This window comes from Lissotriton vulgaris, chromosome 12, assembly GCF_964263255.1.
Source record: "Lissotriton vulgaris chromosome 12, aLisVul1.2, whole genome shotgun sequence".
Taxonomy (NCBI): Eukaryota; Metazoa; Chordata; class Amphibia; order Caudata; family Salamandridae; genus Lissotriton; species Lissotriton vulgaris.
Window position 1 is genome coordinate 566,700,789 of NC_141700.1, and position 17,589 is coordinate 566,718,377.

Consider the following 17,589-nt stretch of genomic DNA (forward strand, 5'->3'; position numbering starts at 1 on the left):
GGATTACATTGAGCACAAAAGTTTACAACCCGGTTCCCACAATTATCCCCCAGAGGGGTCGCTTTGGTCACTTTGAAACACACAAGGTCCGGAACATAAGTGCGGAAACATTTGGCGGTTCCCAACTGTAAAAACCATCTTCCCACCATTAGCAAATTCCAATCAGCAGTAAAATAGATCGAAATAGGACGAAGACAGGTGCAGAGGAAGACGGAGACAGTGGGGAGATCGGAAAGGGTGTAAAAGGGGAGGTATCGGGAAACACGAGATACAGGCATCAAAGGGACGTGCCTAATGAGATGCACGGCTGAGACAATAAGTCCGTGCGGCAAGATGAGCCTCGAGCGATGCCATCTGCCTTACAGTAGCATCCCCCTCGTCATAAAGACACTCACAAAGAACATGTGTCTTCCGCAAATATCTTGGGAGTCCCAGGGTCGCGAAGCGGACAACGTCCGTTCGCTGGCTACTTGAGGGCAAGAGACAAAATGGATGCCGTATCTAAGATGGAACCCGTGGGTACAGATGAAAAACCCACATAACAAACGAACGGTTAAAGTTAGCACAGCGAAACTGCGCACACTTACTAAACTCGTCATTTGCGGTTCATAGATACCAGACTCGACCATATTCGTGCGAGTCGAAAACACCACTTACAATTGTCACGGAACCTCACCCATCCCACTCGGGGTGACAAATGCAAAAACAACAGTTGATGGACAGAATGCAGAACAATGTCATACATTCACACCAGTACAGAGATCTAGTCCTAAATCCATAGTTTTTTTGCACTCCACACCACTCCAGTTCAGACATGGCCATATGCAAATCAGCCTTGACCCTGTGCCTCATGGGAACAGTCCAGCCCGAACTGCCAAGCCATGTCTTTCCTGGACTGGAATCAAGCATCCTAGGACCGGTTTCTGGCTATAAGCCGTCTTCAGCCAGGATAGCTTGACTCCAGTGGTGTGGAGAGCATGGGACTCACGTCTGAGCATACCCATCCCACTCAGGGTGGCAAATGCAAAAACAACAGTTGATGGACAGAATGCAGAACAATGTCATACATTCACCCCAGTCCAGAGATATGGGCCTAAATCTATCGTTTTTTTGCACTCCACACCACCGCAGTTCAGACATGGCCATATGCAAATCAGCCTTGAACCTGTGCCTCATGGGAACAGTCCAGCCCGAACTGCCAAGCCATGTCTTTTCTGGACCGGAATCAAGCATCCTAGGACCGGTTTCTGGCTATCAGCCGTCTTCAGCCAGGATAGCTTGACTCCAGTGGTGTGGAGAGCATGGGACTCACGTCTGAGCATACCCATCCCACTCGGGGTGACAAATGCAAAAACAACAGTTGATGGACAGAATGCAGAACAATGTCATACATTCACGCCAGTACAGAGATCTAGTCCTAAATCCATAGTTTTTTTGCACTCCACACCACTCCAGTTCAGACATGGCCATATGCAAATCAGCCTTGACCCTGTGCCTCATGGGAACAGTCCAGCCCGAACTGCCAAGCCATGTCTTTCCTGGACTGGAATCAAGCATCCTAGGACCGGTTTCTGGCTATAAGCCGTCTTCAGCCAGGATAGCTTGACTCCAGTGGTGTGGAGAGCATGGGACTCACGTCTGAGCATACCCATCCCACTCAGGGTGGCAAATGCAAAAACAACAGTTGATGGACAGAATGCAGAACAATGTCATACATTCACCCCAGTCCAGAGATATGGGCCTAAATCTATCGTTTTTTTGCACTCCACACCACCGCAGTTCAGACATGGCCATATGCAAATCAGCCTTGACTCCAATCCACTGTCTACTCACCCCGTATCCACTGTCTACACACCCATATCCACTGCCTACAAATCCCATATCCACTGTCTAAACACCCTGTATCCACTGTCTACACTTCCCGTATCCACTGCCTACACATCCCATATCCACTGTCTACACATCCCATATCCACTGTCTACACACCCCGTATCCACTGCCTACACATCTCATATCCACTATCTACACACCCTGTGTCCACTGTCTACACACCTCGTATCCACTGCCTACACATCCCAAAGCCACTGTCTACACACCCAGCATCCGCTGTCTACACACCCCATATCCATTGCCTACATATCCCAAATCCACTGTCTACACACCACGTATCCAGTCTCAACACATGCCTGTATCCTCTGCCTACATACCCCATATCCACTGTCTATTCACCCAAAATTCATTGTCTGCACACCCTATATCCACTGTCTACACACCACAAAGTCATTGTCTATAAACCCCATATTCATTGTCTAAACACCCTGTATCAACTGCTGACACATTCCAAATCCACCGTCTACACACCTGTATCCACTGTCTACACACCCGAATCCACTGCTTACACATCCCTTATCCACTGCCTACCCATACCATATTCATTGTCTACTCACACCAAATTATTCGTTTACGCCCCCCCATATCCACTGTCTACACACCCTGCAACTACTGTCTATACATCCCATATCCACTGCCTACACATCCTGTATCCACTATCTACATATCCCGTATCCACTGTCTACACACCCCGTATCCACTGCCTACACATCCCGTATCCACTGCCTACACACCCCGTATCCACTGCCTACACATCCCGTATCCACTGCCTTCACACACCATATCCACTGCCTACACAACCCGTATCCACTGCCTACACACCCCGTATCAACTGCCTACACATCCTGTATCCACTGCCTACACACCCCATATCCACTGCCTACACATCCCATGTCCCCTACCTACACAGCCTGTATCCACTGCCTACACATCCCGTATCCATTGCCTACATATCCTGTATCCACTGCCTGCACATCCCGTATCCACTGCCTACACACCCCGTATCCACTGCCTACACATCCTGCATTCACTGCCTACACACCCAGTATCCAATGCCTACACACCCTATATACACTGCATACACATCCCGTATCCACTGCCTACACACCCCATATCCACTGCCTACACACCCTTATCCACTGCCTACACATCCCGTATCCACTGCCTACACGCCCTATATCCAATGCCTAATCATCCCTGTATCCACAGCCTACACACCCTGTATCCACTGCCTACACATCCCGTATCCATTGCCTACACATCCGGTATCCACTGCCTGCACATCCCTCATCCACTGCCTACACACCCCGTATCTACTGCCTACACATCCTGCAACCACTGCCAACACACCCAATATCCAATGCCTACACACCCCGTATCCACTGCCTACATATCCCGTATCCACTGCCTAATACCCCATATCCACTGCCTACACACCTGTATCCACTGCCTACACATCCCGTATTCACTGCCTACACATCCCGTATCCACTGCCTGCACATCCCGTATCCACTGCCTACACACCCCGTATCCACTGCCTTCACATCCTGTATCCACTGCCTACACACCCCATATCCAATGCCTACACACCCCGTTTCCACTGCCTACACATCCCGTATCCACTGCCTACACACCCCATATCCACTGCCTGCACATCCTGTCTGTATCCACTGTCTACACATCCCTTATCCGCAGCCTACACACCCCATATCCACTGCCTACACATCCCATATCCACTGCCTACACATCCCGTATCCAATGCCTGCACATCCTGTATCCACTGCCTACACATCCCGTATCCACTGCCTACACACCCCGTATCCACTGCCTACACATCCCGTATCCACTGCCTACACATCCCGTATCCACTGCCTACACATCCCATATCCACTGCCTACACACCCCATATCCACTGCCTACACCCTGTATCCACTGTCTACACATCATGTATCCACTGCCTACACATCTCATATCCACTGCCTACACCCCCTGTATCCACTCCCTACACATCCATTATCCACTGCCTACATACCCCATAGCCACTGCCTCCATACCCCATATCCACTGCCTACACAACGCAAATCCACTGCCTACACATCCTGTATCCACTGCCTACACACCCCGTATCCACTGCCTACACATCCCATATCCACTGCCTACACAACCTGTATCCACTGCCTACGCACCCTGTATCCACTGCCTACACATCCAATATCCACTGCCTACAAATCCCTTATCCACTGCCTACACACCCCATATCCACTGCCTTGACACACTGTATCCACTGCCTACGCATTCCTTATCCACTGCCTACATACCCCGTATCCACTGTCTACACACCTTGTATCCACTGCGTACACACCCCTTATCCACTGCCTACACACTCTGTATCAACTGCCTACACACCCTGTACCCACTGCCTACACACCCTGTATCCACAACTTGCGCATGCCTACACACCCCATATCCACTACGTATACACCCTGTATCCACTGCCTACACACCCCGTATTCACTGCCTACACACCATCCACTGCCTACACATCTCAAATCTACTGCCTACACATCCAGTATCCACTGCCTACACATCCCATATCCACTGCCTACACATCCTGTATCCACTGCCTACACATCCCATATCCACTGCCTACACAACCTGTATGCACTGCCTAAACATCCCATATCCACTGCCTACACATCCTGTATCCACTGCCTACACATCCCATATCCACTGCCTACACACCCTGTATCCACTGCCTACACACCCTGTATTCACTGCCTACACATCCCATATCCACTGCCTACACAACCTGTATCCACTGACTACACACCCTGCATCCACTGCCTACACACCCGGTATCCACTGCCTACACATCCCGTATCCACTGCCTACACACCCCATATCCACTGCCTACACATCCCGTATCCACTGCCTACACATCCCGTATCCACTGCCTGCACATCCCGTATCCACTGCCTGCACACACCATATCCACTGCCTACACATCCCGTATCCATTGCCTACACATCCGGTATCCACTGCCTGCACATCCCTCATCCACTGCCTACACACCCCGTATCTACTGCCTACACATCCTGCATCCACTGCCCACACACCCAATATCCAATGCCTACACACCCCGTATCCACTGCCTACATATCCCGTATCCACTGCCTACATACCCCATATCCACTGCCTACACACCTGTATCCACTGCCTACACATCCCGTATTCACTGCCTACACATCCCGTATCCACTGCCTGCACATCCCGTATCCACTGCCTACACACCCCGTATCCACTGCCTTCACATCCTGTATCCACTGCCTACACACCCAATATCCAATGCCTACACACCCCGTTTCCACTGCCTACACATCCCGTATCCACTGCCTACACACCCCATATCCACAGCCTGCACATCCTGTCTGTATCCACTGTCTACACATCCCTTATCCGCAGCCTACACACCCCATATCCACTGCCTACACATCCCATATCCACTGCCTACACATCCCGTATCCAATGCCTGCACATCCTGTATCCACTGCCTACACATCCCGTATCCACTGCCTACACACCCCGTATCCACTGCCTACACATCCCGTATCCACTGCCTACACATCCCGTATCCACTGCCTACACATCCCATATCCACTGCCTACACATCGCATATCCACTGCCTACACATCCTGTATCCACTGCCTACACACCCCGTATCCACTGCCTACACATCCCATATCCACTGCCTACACAACCTGTATCCACTGCCTACACACCCTGTATCCACTGCCTACACATCCAATATCCACTGCCTACAAATCCCTTATCCACTGCCTACACACCCCATATCCACTGCCTTGACACACTGTATCCACTGCCTACGCATTCCTTATCCACTGCCTACACACCCCGTATCCACTGTCTACACACCTTGTATCCACTGCCTACACACCCCTAATCCACTGCCTACACACTCTGTATCAACTGCCTACACACCCTGTACCCACTGCCTACACACCCTGTATCCACAACTTGCGCATGCCTACACACCCCATATCCACTACGTATACACCCTGTATCCACTGCCTACACACCCCGTATTCACTGCCTACACACCATCCACTGCCTACACATCTCGAATCTACTGCCTACACATCCAGTATCCACTGCCTACACATCCCATATCCACTGCCTACACATCCTGTATCCACTGCCTACACATCCCATATCCACTGCCTACACAACCTGTATGCATTGCTTAAACATCCCATATCCGCTGCCTACACATCCTGCATCCACTGCCTACACATCCCATATCCACTGCCTACACACCCTGTATCCACTGCCTACACACCCTGTATTCACTGCTTACACATCCCATATCCACTGCCTACACAACCTGTATCCACTGACTACACACCCTGCATCCACTGCCTACACACCCGGTATCCACTGCCTACACATCCCGTATCCACTGCCTACACACCCCATATCCACTGCCTACACATCCCGTATCCACTGCCTACACATCCCGTATCCACTGCCTGCACATCCCGTATCCACTGCCTGCACATCCCGTATCCACTGATTACACACCCCATATCTACTGCCTACACACCCCATATCCACTGCCTGCACACCCTGTATCCACTGCCTACACATCTCGAATCAACTGCCTACACATCTCGTATTCACTGCCTACACATCCTATATCCACTGCCTACACACCCTGTATCCACTGCCTACACATCCCATATCCACTGCCTGCACATCCCGTATCCACTGCCTGCACATCCCGTATCCACTGATTACACTCCCTGTATACACTGCCTACACATCCTGTATCCACTGCCTACACACCCCGTATCCACTGCCTACACATCTCGTATCCACTGCCTACACCACTGTATCCTCTGCCTAGACATCCCGTATCCACTGCCTACACATCCTGTATCCACAGCCTACACATCCCATATCCACTGCCTACACACCCGTATCCACTGCCTACACATCGCGTATCCACTCTCTACACATCCCATATCCACTGCCTACACATTCCGTATCCACTGGCAACACACCCCATATCCACTGCCTACACACCCACTATCCACTGTCTACACACCCTGCATCCAGTGCCTACACATCCTGCATCCGCTGCCTACACATCCCATATCCACTGCCTACACACCCCATATCCACTGCCTACACATCCCGTATCCACTGCCTACACATCCCGTATCCACTGCCTACACATCCCATGTCCACTGCCTACACTCACCATATCTCCTGCCTACACACCCTGTATCCACTGCATACACATCCTGTATCCACTGCCTACACACCCCGAATCCACTGCCTACACACCCCGTATCCGCTGTCTGCACACCCCGTATCCACTGTCTACACATCCTATATCCATTGTCTACACACCCCATATCCACTGTCTTCTCATCCCATATCCACTGTCTACACACCATGCCCATTGTGCCTTTACTGTTACAGCATGCACTGAGAGGAGTACAATGAACAAGCAGAAGTGATCTGCATTTCACATGTTCATTCCTTGGTTCAGCATGCAGTGAAATGAAAGAAGTACATTGTCACCTGTAGCCTACTCATCACGTTATATAATGGCAGGAGCAGTCCATAGGTAAACATATTCTACACCTCCCACGTTCATTGTTCTATAACAATTCTGTGTCAGCATGCGATTAAGAAAATATAATGCTGGCACATTTATTTTCTATGCATCACATGATCATGTTTTTGCTGCAGCATGCCATAATACCAGTAAAATCCAGATACACCCTAAATCCACACTCCCCTTGCTCATTGTTTTACCGTATCATGCATAGTACATTGTAATACACAGGCATGCACATTCTCCATATAACATGTCCAATGTCATGAGACAGCATGCTATAACGAGTGCAATGAGCCATCACACAGGTTACATAATGCACATGGCTGTTAAATTCAGATCCTATGCTTTACTCCCATTTGGCGACCTGGCTTGTCCTTTCCCAGCCTGCTCACACCAGAGCTGGCTCCACAGTTGGCTTTAATGTGCACCGACGCCATCATCCGTCTTAAGAGTCTGGCGGCCATCTTAGCTCTGGGAAATCATTCTCGGTTAGACCGTCTGGCTCTCCGGGAAGCTTATAGCTGCAAGCACAGCAGCCCTGTAAAGGAAAACAAGGTTAGCAACTACTTAAAACACACTCATGGTTTTTAAAGTGGATCATTTCTCTGCTGTTCCATGACTTATTTTGTAAATAAACTGGGGTTGGTGCGTGGTAGCTGCTGGTGTTCTCAGTTTCCTGCCCCTGTTTAAACTCAATGGCATATGTGTCCTGTATATAGTATGTGCAACACTGTCTAATATAATCATGCAATATTTAGGCAGGGCTTATTCATGTGTAGGTCAGAGATGTGGGGAACCATGTCGGCCTCTACTCATGTGCGCTGCTTTATGACCATGGCCAGTGAGTGCAGGTATATTTGCCAACCTAGGCGAGGTGGGACATTTTTACGGCCTGCTATGCCATAGCCTGGCTCTCCCTGCTGGTGTATGCTATGGTGGCCGGATTATAAAGACCTCTCCTGCAACTGGCCTTGTTTGGGACATGTGGAAGGTTAAAGATAGGGCTACAGTCAGTTTTTATTTTAGAATTAAATATGAACAGGGGTCTAAAGTTTTCCTTTGAGCCCACGGTCCATACTGTTGAATCCAGCACCTTGGACTAGCAATGCTGCCTACTCTTAATTCAATCTCTCATCTTTTTCTTCCACCACCCTACAACTTCATTTCTTTTTCTGTACTTTTAAAGGCTCTCCTTCTTTCCTGCTGTCCATCTTTTAATCTTTTTTTCTTATCTTTTTTAAACATGTTTTATTAAGATTGTACACAGTGTGCAGGTCTCTGTCCCCCAGAGATAACTGCAGGAGAGTTAAGCTTCCAAAAATATATAGTACAATCCAATTTGCTACTGAACTGATCAGTCAACAAATACAGAGGCAAATGTAAACATTACCCCCCCAAACCACCCACCACCCAAACTCCCCCCTCCCCCAGCCCCCCCCACTCCACACCCCCCTTTCGCACGGTCATCAACCTTCGTCTCCATTTTGGTACGCAAACTCTGAACCTAATGCATACTCTGATTATTAGCATCTCATCCCACACCCACCAGAGGGTCCTGATCCTCCGGAGGCTCGAGCCACAGACCCCTATAATCTGCCGACCTTTTCCAAATTTTGAAGTGTTTCTGTGGGCAGCCCCTAGCAACAAATATCGGCCTCTCCAACCCCATGCAGAAATCGAGCCCCCTCTTCCAAGCCACCACCGTGGGAGCTCGCGTATCTTTCCAAGCTCTGGCCATATCCCTCTTGGCCAGGGTGAGGCCCAACAGAAGCAAATGTCTCTTATAAATATTCCCTCCTACCCCTCCAAGACATGAAGGAGACCTAGCTGTGGTGTATGGGGGAACTCCGATCCAAGCACTTCAGGCAGCCAGTCCCACACCCCTTTCCAAAATCTAGTCAGCGCAGAACAGCTCCACACTGTATATAGGAACGTCCCAACTGCCGGCCCACATCGTAGACAGCATTGGAGACAGCTCTCCTGGAGATTCAGCTTACCTTCCTTGAGGCATCTATTTTAGCTGTAACAGACTTCAAAACGGTACGGTCCTTCATGAGGAAATTGAGAGGTATGCTGGGAACCTACACAGACATATATGTAAGGTTGTGTACCTCGCCTGCAATCAGAAAGGTGAACATAGCATATATTATTGGGCACCATGCAAGACAGAGTTGCAATACGGCACAAATCCTCCACTCTGCGGCATTGCGGCAATAAAGGAAGCCGCATTCAAAATCATAGTATCTGTGTCTAGCAAAAGGATAATGGGCCAGATGTAGGTAAAATAGATGTACCGATTTTTAATTACCAAATTTTACCGATTCGGTCATTAAAAATCGGTAAATCTAAGGGGTGGATATGTAGGTATTCCAGATGTGCTGGAATACAGAATCGGATGAATTCGGTATTTACCGATTCGGTAAATACCGAATCGGTAATGCCCATTCATTCCTATGGGCTTTGAAGCCCATAGGAATGAATGGGCATTAGCGATTCGGTATTTACCGAATCGGTAAATACCGATTTTCACAAGGGTGCAGGGGGTGTCACTTTGACACCCTCTGGCACCCCCAAAACAGGCTTGGGTGCCATGTGGCAGGCATACATGCCCTAAGGGCAGGTCTGCCTGTCACATGGCATAGGTGTGCATGCACACATGTGCATGCACACCGGAATCGGTATTTTACCATCAAATTGGATTTGATGGTAAAATACCGATTCGGTAAGGCCTCTGGGACTCTGAAGAGTCCCACCTACATCTGGGTGCCTCAGAATCGGTAAAATTACCGAATTTTTATTTGACCGAATCGGTAAAATTACCGAATCGGTAATTTTACCGATTAGGTAAAATAATGCCCCCTACATACCTGTCACCCATTTACCGATCGGTAACGGCCAAAATCGGCCGTTACCGCTCGGTAAATGGCCTCAAACGGCCACCTACATCTGGCCCAATAACTTTGTCCATCAAAAGATTAATATATGTGTCAAAAACATGTCTAGTAAAATGATAGTATCTGTGATAGCAAATGGATATTGTGTGCCTCCAGCAAAGAATAGCATATGTATCTAGCAACAGGATAGTATCTGTGTCCATCAAAAGGAAATATGCGTCTAGCTAAAGGATATTATCTGCATCTAGCAAAGAGATAATATTTGTCAATATCGAATGGATAGTATCTGTATCAAACATATATAATATAGTACAGTTTTTCTTGACACTGATATCCTTTAGCTATACTCAGATGTCCTTTTGCTGGTCACATTAGACACCTATTTTATTCTTTTGCTAAACATGATTCTATCCCTATGCAGGACGTATATTTGACACATATATTATCTTTTTGCTATACACGGATACTATCATTTTACTACACCCTGACCATATCCTCCTGCTAGGCACACATATGTGCCTAGAAAAGGGATGATATTGGTGTCTGACAAAAAGGACAGAATCTGTGACTAGCAAAAGGATATTATGTGTCTCTAGCAAAGGATAGCACAGGTGCCTTGCAAAAGTAGAGTATCTGTGTCGAACAACAGTCTTTAGAAAAAGGATAGTGCCTATGTCTAGGAAATGACTCATAACAGTATCTAGTAAAATAGTATTATCTATGTCTGACAAAAGGATAATATATGTGTCTGCTAAAAGGATCACGTCTGTGATCCTGCGAATGATATCTGCGTCCGTCAAAGATATGTGTGTCTAGGAAAAGGATAACATCTGTGTCTTCGAATGATATCTGTGTCTAGTAAATGATCTGTGTGTCTAGGAAAAGGATAGCATCTGTGTCTTCAGAATGATATCTGCATCTAGCAACTGATATGTGTGTCTAGGAAAAGGATAACATCTGTGTCTTCAGAATGATATCTGTGTCTAGTAAATGATATGTGTGTCTAGGAAAAGGATAGCATCTGTGTCTTCAGAATGATATCTGCATCTAGCAACTGATATGTGTGTCTAGGAAAAGGATAGCATCTGTGTCTTCAGAATTATATCTGCATCTAGCAACTGATATGTGTGTCTAGAGAAAGGATAGCATATGTGTCTTCAGTATGATATCTGCATCTAGCAACTGATATGTGTGTCTAGGAAAAGGATAACATCTGTGTCTTCAGAATGATATCTGCATCTAGCAACTGATATGTGTGTCTAGGAAAAGGATAACATCTGTGTCTTCAGAATTATATCTGCGTCTAGCAAATGATATGTGTGTCTAGAAAAAGGATAGCATCTGTGTCTTCAGAATGATATCTGCATCTAGCAACTGATATGTGTGTCTAGGAAAAGGATAACATCTGTGTCTTCTCAGTGATATCTGGGTCTGGCAAATGATATGTGTGTCTAGGAAAAGGATAACATCTGTTTCTTCTGAATGATATCTGTGCCTGGCAAATGATTTGTGTGTCTATGAAAAGGTTAACATCTGTGTCTTCCGAATGATATCTGCACCTGGCAAATGATATGTGTGTCTAGGAAAGGGATAACATCTGTGTCTTCAGAATGATATCTGCTTCCGACAAATGATATGTGTGTCTAGGAAAAGGATAACATCTGTGTCTTCAGAATGATATCTGCACCTGGCAAATGATATGTGGGTCTAGGAAAAGAATAACATCTGTGTCATCAGAATGATATCTGCTTCCGACAAATGATATGTGCGTCTAGGAAAAGGATAACATCTGTGTTATCAGAATGATATCTGCTTCCGACAAATGATATGTGCGTCTAGGAAAAGAATAACATCTGTTTCTTCAGAATGATGTCTGCAACTGACAAATAATATGTGTGGAAAAGGATAAAATCTGTTTTTTCAGAATGATATCTGTGTCTAGCAAATGATGTGTGTCAAGAAAAGTGATAACAACTGTGTCTTTTGAATTATACCTGTGTCTATCAAATGATGTAGGTATCTTACAAAAGGATAACATGTGTCTTTGAAAAGGATAGTATATGTGTCTACTAAATGCATAATATTTTTGCATGGCAAAAGGATAATGTCTGTGTCTAGCTTACCAGCAATGCCATTCCTAAAATAAAGAAACACACAGAGGCATCGGGTTAGAATCTCAGCAGTTAGATTGAATGGGGAATTCAGCAGCTAGAAATAGGAAAAAGAACTCGGACAGGTCAAAGTGCCAAAAGAATATAACAATCAGTGATCTACAGAGGGAGAACCAACTGCTGTTAAAGCAGTACTGTTGTACTGTTAAAGCAAAATATAACCAGTAGAGGGAAAGCAAGCTGGCACAGAAAACTCAACTGGACAACAGGTAGGGTACCTACAGAGAATGCAGGATCCTGGCTAAATACATCTTACTTGAATGCAAAATCTCGTACACAATTGGATGCTTATGAAGAGAGGTACAGAGGGGAAAACAAGGCATATGGAGTTTCAGGCAGTAAGTGACAGTGTTACCACACAAGTGCCAGGGTGGCATCACTAAAGTACATATTCAGGAACAAGTAACAGGGTCAGGACTGCATCATGGCATAGCATGGAATAAGAGAAGGACATCTGCTCTTTGGTCAGTCTTAGAGACCCTGTCAGTCAGAATATCATGAACAAAAATATCACAGCCAAAATACATCTCCCACAATTTTGTGAAGAAAATATAGATTTTCTATCCATAACCCCACTTCTACATACCTTAAAAATATACATCATCATGATACAAATATGTAGAGTTCAATTATGAAATCTACTATGGATTCTGAAGGTTTTTTGATCAGTTTACGCTCCGGGTGCACTGCCCGTATGTACGCACACAATACAGAATTGCTATTATTAAGGTGCAAATCGGCGAGTGGAGAAACCCTTAACCACTCAATTAGAGTAGAGGAAACTACCCCTTATTCAACAGACTTGGTTGCCGATGCACTCAATATGGTACATATATTGTTAAGTAACAATAAACAACAAAATAGCAACAAATGACAGAAGTGTTTAAACAAAAACTCTCATGAAGGGTAAATCTTGGAGTCTTTAATGCAGTATACAGCCAGCCGACACGTGTTTCATCGCACTTGCGATTCCTCAGGGCTAGATGGCTGTGTCCAGGTCAAAAAGGTCGCTCAGCTGGTGATAATTCCGACCCAGCCGGGCCCTGGACCGAAGATACTCGGTATGAGTATACGTGAAGAGAAGTACGATTATTTACTGTCTTTGAATTCGTAGTATCAGGTTCGGAGGTCACAGTCTATCGTAAATTCAGATTACCGCCCACGTCGAACAAGGTGTTGTTCTATTTGGCGGGGAAAATCGTTGTATGCCAAGTATGGCTCTAACGTCACTGTATGCCCCAAGCTGGATCAAGCAGAGGAGCGGCGTATAGCGTGTCCGGACCCCCGAGCTGTGTTCCTGTTTGGACTAAAACGTGGCGGTAATCTGAATTTACTATGTCCCAAGTGATAAATCCCCACACAATTCTGAAGAAATTCCACTCTCGCTCTCCAATTAAAAACTTCAGTTCCCAGACAGGTACATGCTCCAGCCACATAATACGACCAGATAACACATCATTTTAATAGATGTTGCTCTCCATGTCAGAAATGAGGAAAACTACATTGTGTCACTTGCAAAATATGAAAAGTCCAGTATCTGAGCTCCCTTATTTGTTTAGCTTCTAATGCAGACACAACATCTATTCCTCAGTAGGCATCATCTATTAAACAATATCAGCTATATAAATGAAATTTGCGGCTACAGAGGAAGCGAGGTGGCAGTTTAGTTGCCCACAAAGGTTTTCACAAAAACTTGGTCAAATGTGTGTTTTTAAAGTACTTCAAATTAAATTAAAGTGCATTTGCCATTAAAAGACTGCAAATGGATGGTTGGGGGTTGCGCCCCAAGAGTTTTCATGACAAAAGATACAAATGGTATATTTCACTAGGCTGGTGCCTAGAGGACTGCCTGCACGACCACATCGCAGGGCTACCACTTCAGCTGCTCTTGTGGATTGCTTGTGAACGTTCAATCAGCATATAAAATGGGGAGGGTGCTGCTAAGGAAGGATAAATGTCTCCTATACCCAGCTTAACTTACAAAACAACTCACTACTCCCCCTTTTCAAATCCACTCCTAACATTCTATCCCTACCACAAACACGTCAAGAGCACAATCATAACACAACTAAAGCATAAGAAAACAATCATTGGCATAGTCAATAAGTCTCGCTTTTGGGACCTTCTAAGTATTTAGTTATGCAGTACAATATCCTGGTGCAACCACATCAACTGTTGCGTGGTTAAACACTTATAAGGTCCCAAACAAATATTAAACAAAAAGAAGTGCCAATACTGTTCTATGATTTGAATTTCAATCCACTCAATTCATACGAGTTAAATAATATGCTTTGTTTTCATGTTTATGTTTGATTACATCTTTTTTCATTATTTTGCAAAAAATTCTTTACTTCATGAATTTGGTTATTATTTCACCAATTTTCACATTTCACAAGACCTTATGTAAACAACATATACATTATCATAAAAATATTTCAACACATTACCTTATATACATTTTCCAATCATCACTCATTCAAGCATACCATCTCATACAACCACAGACATCATACATTCATATATTTACACTGGAATTACAATATTCACATAATGCCATAGATGAATCCTTATTTTTTAAGAAGACAATTATTTAGAGCAATTCGAAGCGAATTCTTGTGATCTTTTGGCTCTAACAGTCTACGCGTTTCGAACTCGCGGTGTTAGTGGAGTTCTCATCAGGACAAAAGCTCTGTTATTCAGAACTTGTGTGGTGGCTTTCAATCAACCCTGGCACAAAACCAATTTGTATGTATGAGTTTCTGAGCTTTCACATTATGGACTGCCTGGCTTGCATTGAAGGTGCAGGCTGCTGTGTACAGGGTGCTCTTAATGGGTTCTATCTGTTCGGTTCTTCTACGCCGAACAGAGGAGGAATCTCACTCCTTCTCGTGGCTCCGCCTCCAAACGATGCCAGCTTCCACCTGTGCAACTCCCTCTACAGGTGGAGCCGACCTTTCACAAAGTGTCCAGCTTGTCCGCAATACATACACAGTTGACTCGATCTTCGTCTTTCCTTCTCCTCTTTAGTCAAAGGACCACAAATCTATCCAACCTGCATTGGCTCTTCATTTGCTTGGGATTCAGAGGATCATTGGGTTTCTGATTTAGCCCGATCTAATCGAGGAGGAAACAGGCGGAAGTCTCTTCTTTTTTCATTACGTCGCTGACTGATCCAATGATCTAATTGCAAAACCAAGTCAATTAGTTCTGAAACTTCTGAGGGTCTACTAGGAATTTGAGCCAAGACATCCTTCAGCTCGTCTTGTAGGCCTCGATAAAATATTGCAGCTCTCTTGGATTCTGGCCAATTAATCTCCACAATTATCTTATTAAAGTGAGCGATGTATCCCACTAGATCTCTGTTACCTTGTTTCAACTCTAATAGCTCGTTGTCTGTGGCTTGAGGTGCAGATCTACGATCAAAAATACTTAAAAATTCAACCTTGAAATTCTCAAAATTACTTAATAACGGATCATTCCGGGTGACCAAAGACATTGACCATGCTGCCGCATCGCCAGTCAGATAAGACAGCATGAACGCCACCTTTGATTGATCTTCAGAAAAAATTATGGGTCTACACAAATAATGCAGTGAACACTGAGTTAAAAATACTTGGGCCTTCTGAGGGTCACCATTAAACCTTTCTGGGGGAGCCAAAGGAATGATTGGTGAAAACGCATGTATGACTTGAGTGTCAACTTCTGGTAAGGATTGGTTTCCTGAGAAAACTTGAGGTCCCTTTATGCCTGACCCAGAGGTAACTCCTGAAACAAACTCTTCTAATCTTTGTTTAATTTGTATTGACTCTTGACTGGTTCTCCTAACTTCAGCTCTTAAGGCTTTATTCTCTTCTACTGAATCATTCAATTGTTTCTGCATCCCATCTAAAATGGTAACTAAAGCCTTCAAATCTATTCCTTCTGCCATCTTGCTCGGGAGGAGATCTATATCCTCAAAAGAGGCGGGCCCTTCAATCTGTCAGATCTGGTTTTGCGATCTCCCCAGGAGCAAGATGACTGTTCTGCCAATTCCCTTACCCGAGACCAGCAACAGTATACGGAACACTGCTACTAAACTCATCTCGGGGGAAAGGGGAATGGGTAAGACAAACAAGAGAGACTGACTCAGCTGATGCCTTCTTCTGCTATGCGGTCTGGCACCTGAAAGTCAGCACAAACAATTATTGTTGTCCCTAACTCTAACTTGTCACTCTAGATAAACCTATTGTTGATTAGTTACCTATTTACTCTGAGGATTTAGCTTCTCTCTTGATGAGCTGTTATGTATATCTTGTTGACTCGAAGAATATTTGATCAACTCACGAAGCGCCTATGGCTGACAAATAGCGCTACTTTGTATAATATATTTCTGCACTGAATAACTACAATAGTTGAGTCATTACATTTCTCCTTGTACTTGAAATGTCTCTTGCAACTCTCAAGAATTTAATTTGAGAATAAATAATTCCACAAAAGGTATTTAGTAAATATCTCTGAAGCGCTTCTCTTAATCAGTAAATTCTGAGCGCCTTCTTTTATGTCAAGTCACAAGCGCTTGGAAAACACTAGTCTGTATTCGCTGCTAACAAATAGTAACTGGTACTGCCGACTTCCTGTCACAATGAGAATTAGTTCCCTAAGGCTGGCAAGTCACTGTGCGCATGTGTTGCTGTCTGGATGCTGCTCTCTTCTATGAGGCTTGAAGAATTGCCTATGCGCTTTTAATGTAAGACAGGAAAACCTTACTTGAAATACTGGAGAGTACTTCTCTTCACTGAAGTTACTCTTCCTCACTCAAAACTCCTCTGCTGACTAAATCTCCGATGAACGTCGAATGAAGGCTCTTCTCTCCTCATCAGAAACTGAGAGAATACAACACAGTTTTAATTTTCCAAATTCCCTCAAACGCTAGTCAAGGTTTAGGAGGGGTCGGAGAGGGGGAGCAAGAACGGAGTTCATTTTCAAATGCGGGAATTGCTATGAGGTA

At 45.4% G+C, this 17,589-nt stretch overlaps 1 protein-coding gene across 1 annotated transcript in view; it reads left to right on the forward strand.

The window, feature by feature from the left end:
• The window catches only part of ANKRD34A (ankyrin repeat domain 34A), a 229,500-nt gene that overhangs the window by 155,721 nt on the left and 56,190 nt on the right, over positions 1 to 17,589 (forward strand). The gene's annotated exons all lie outside the window — the stretch shown is intronic.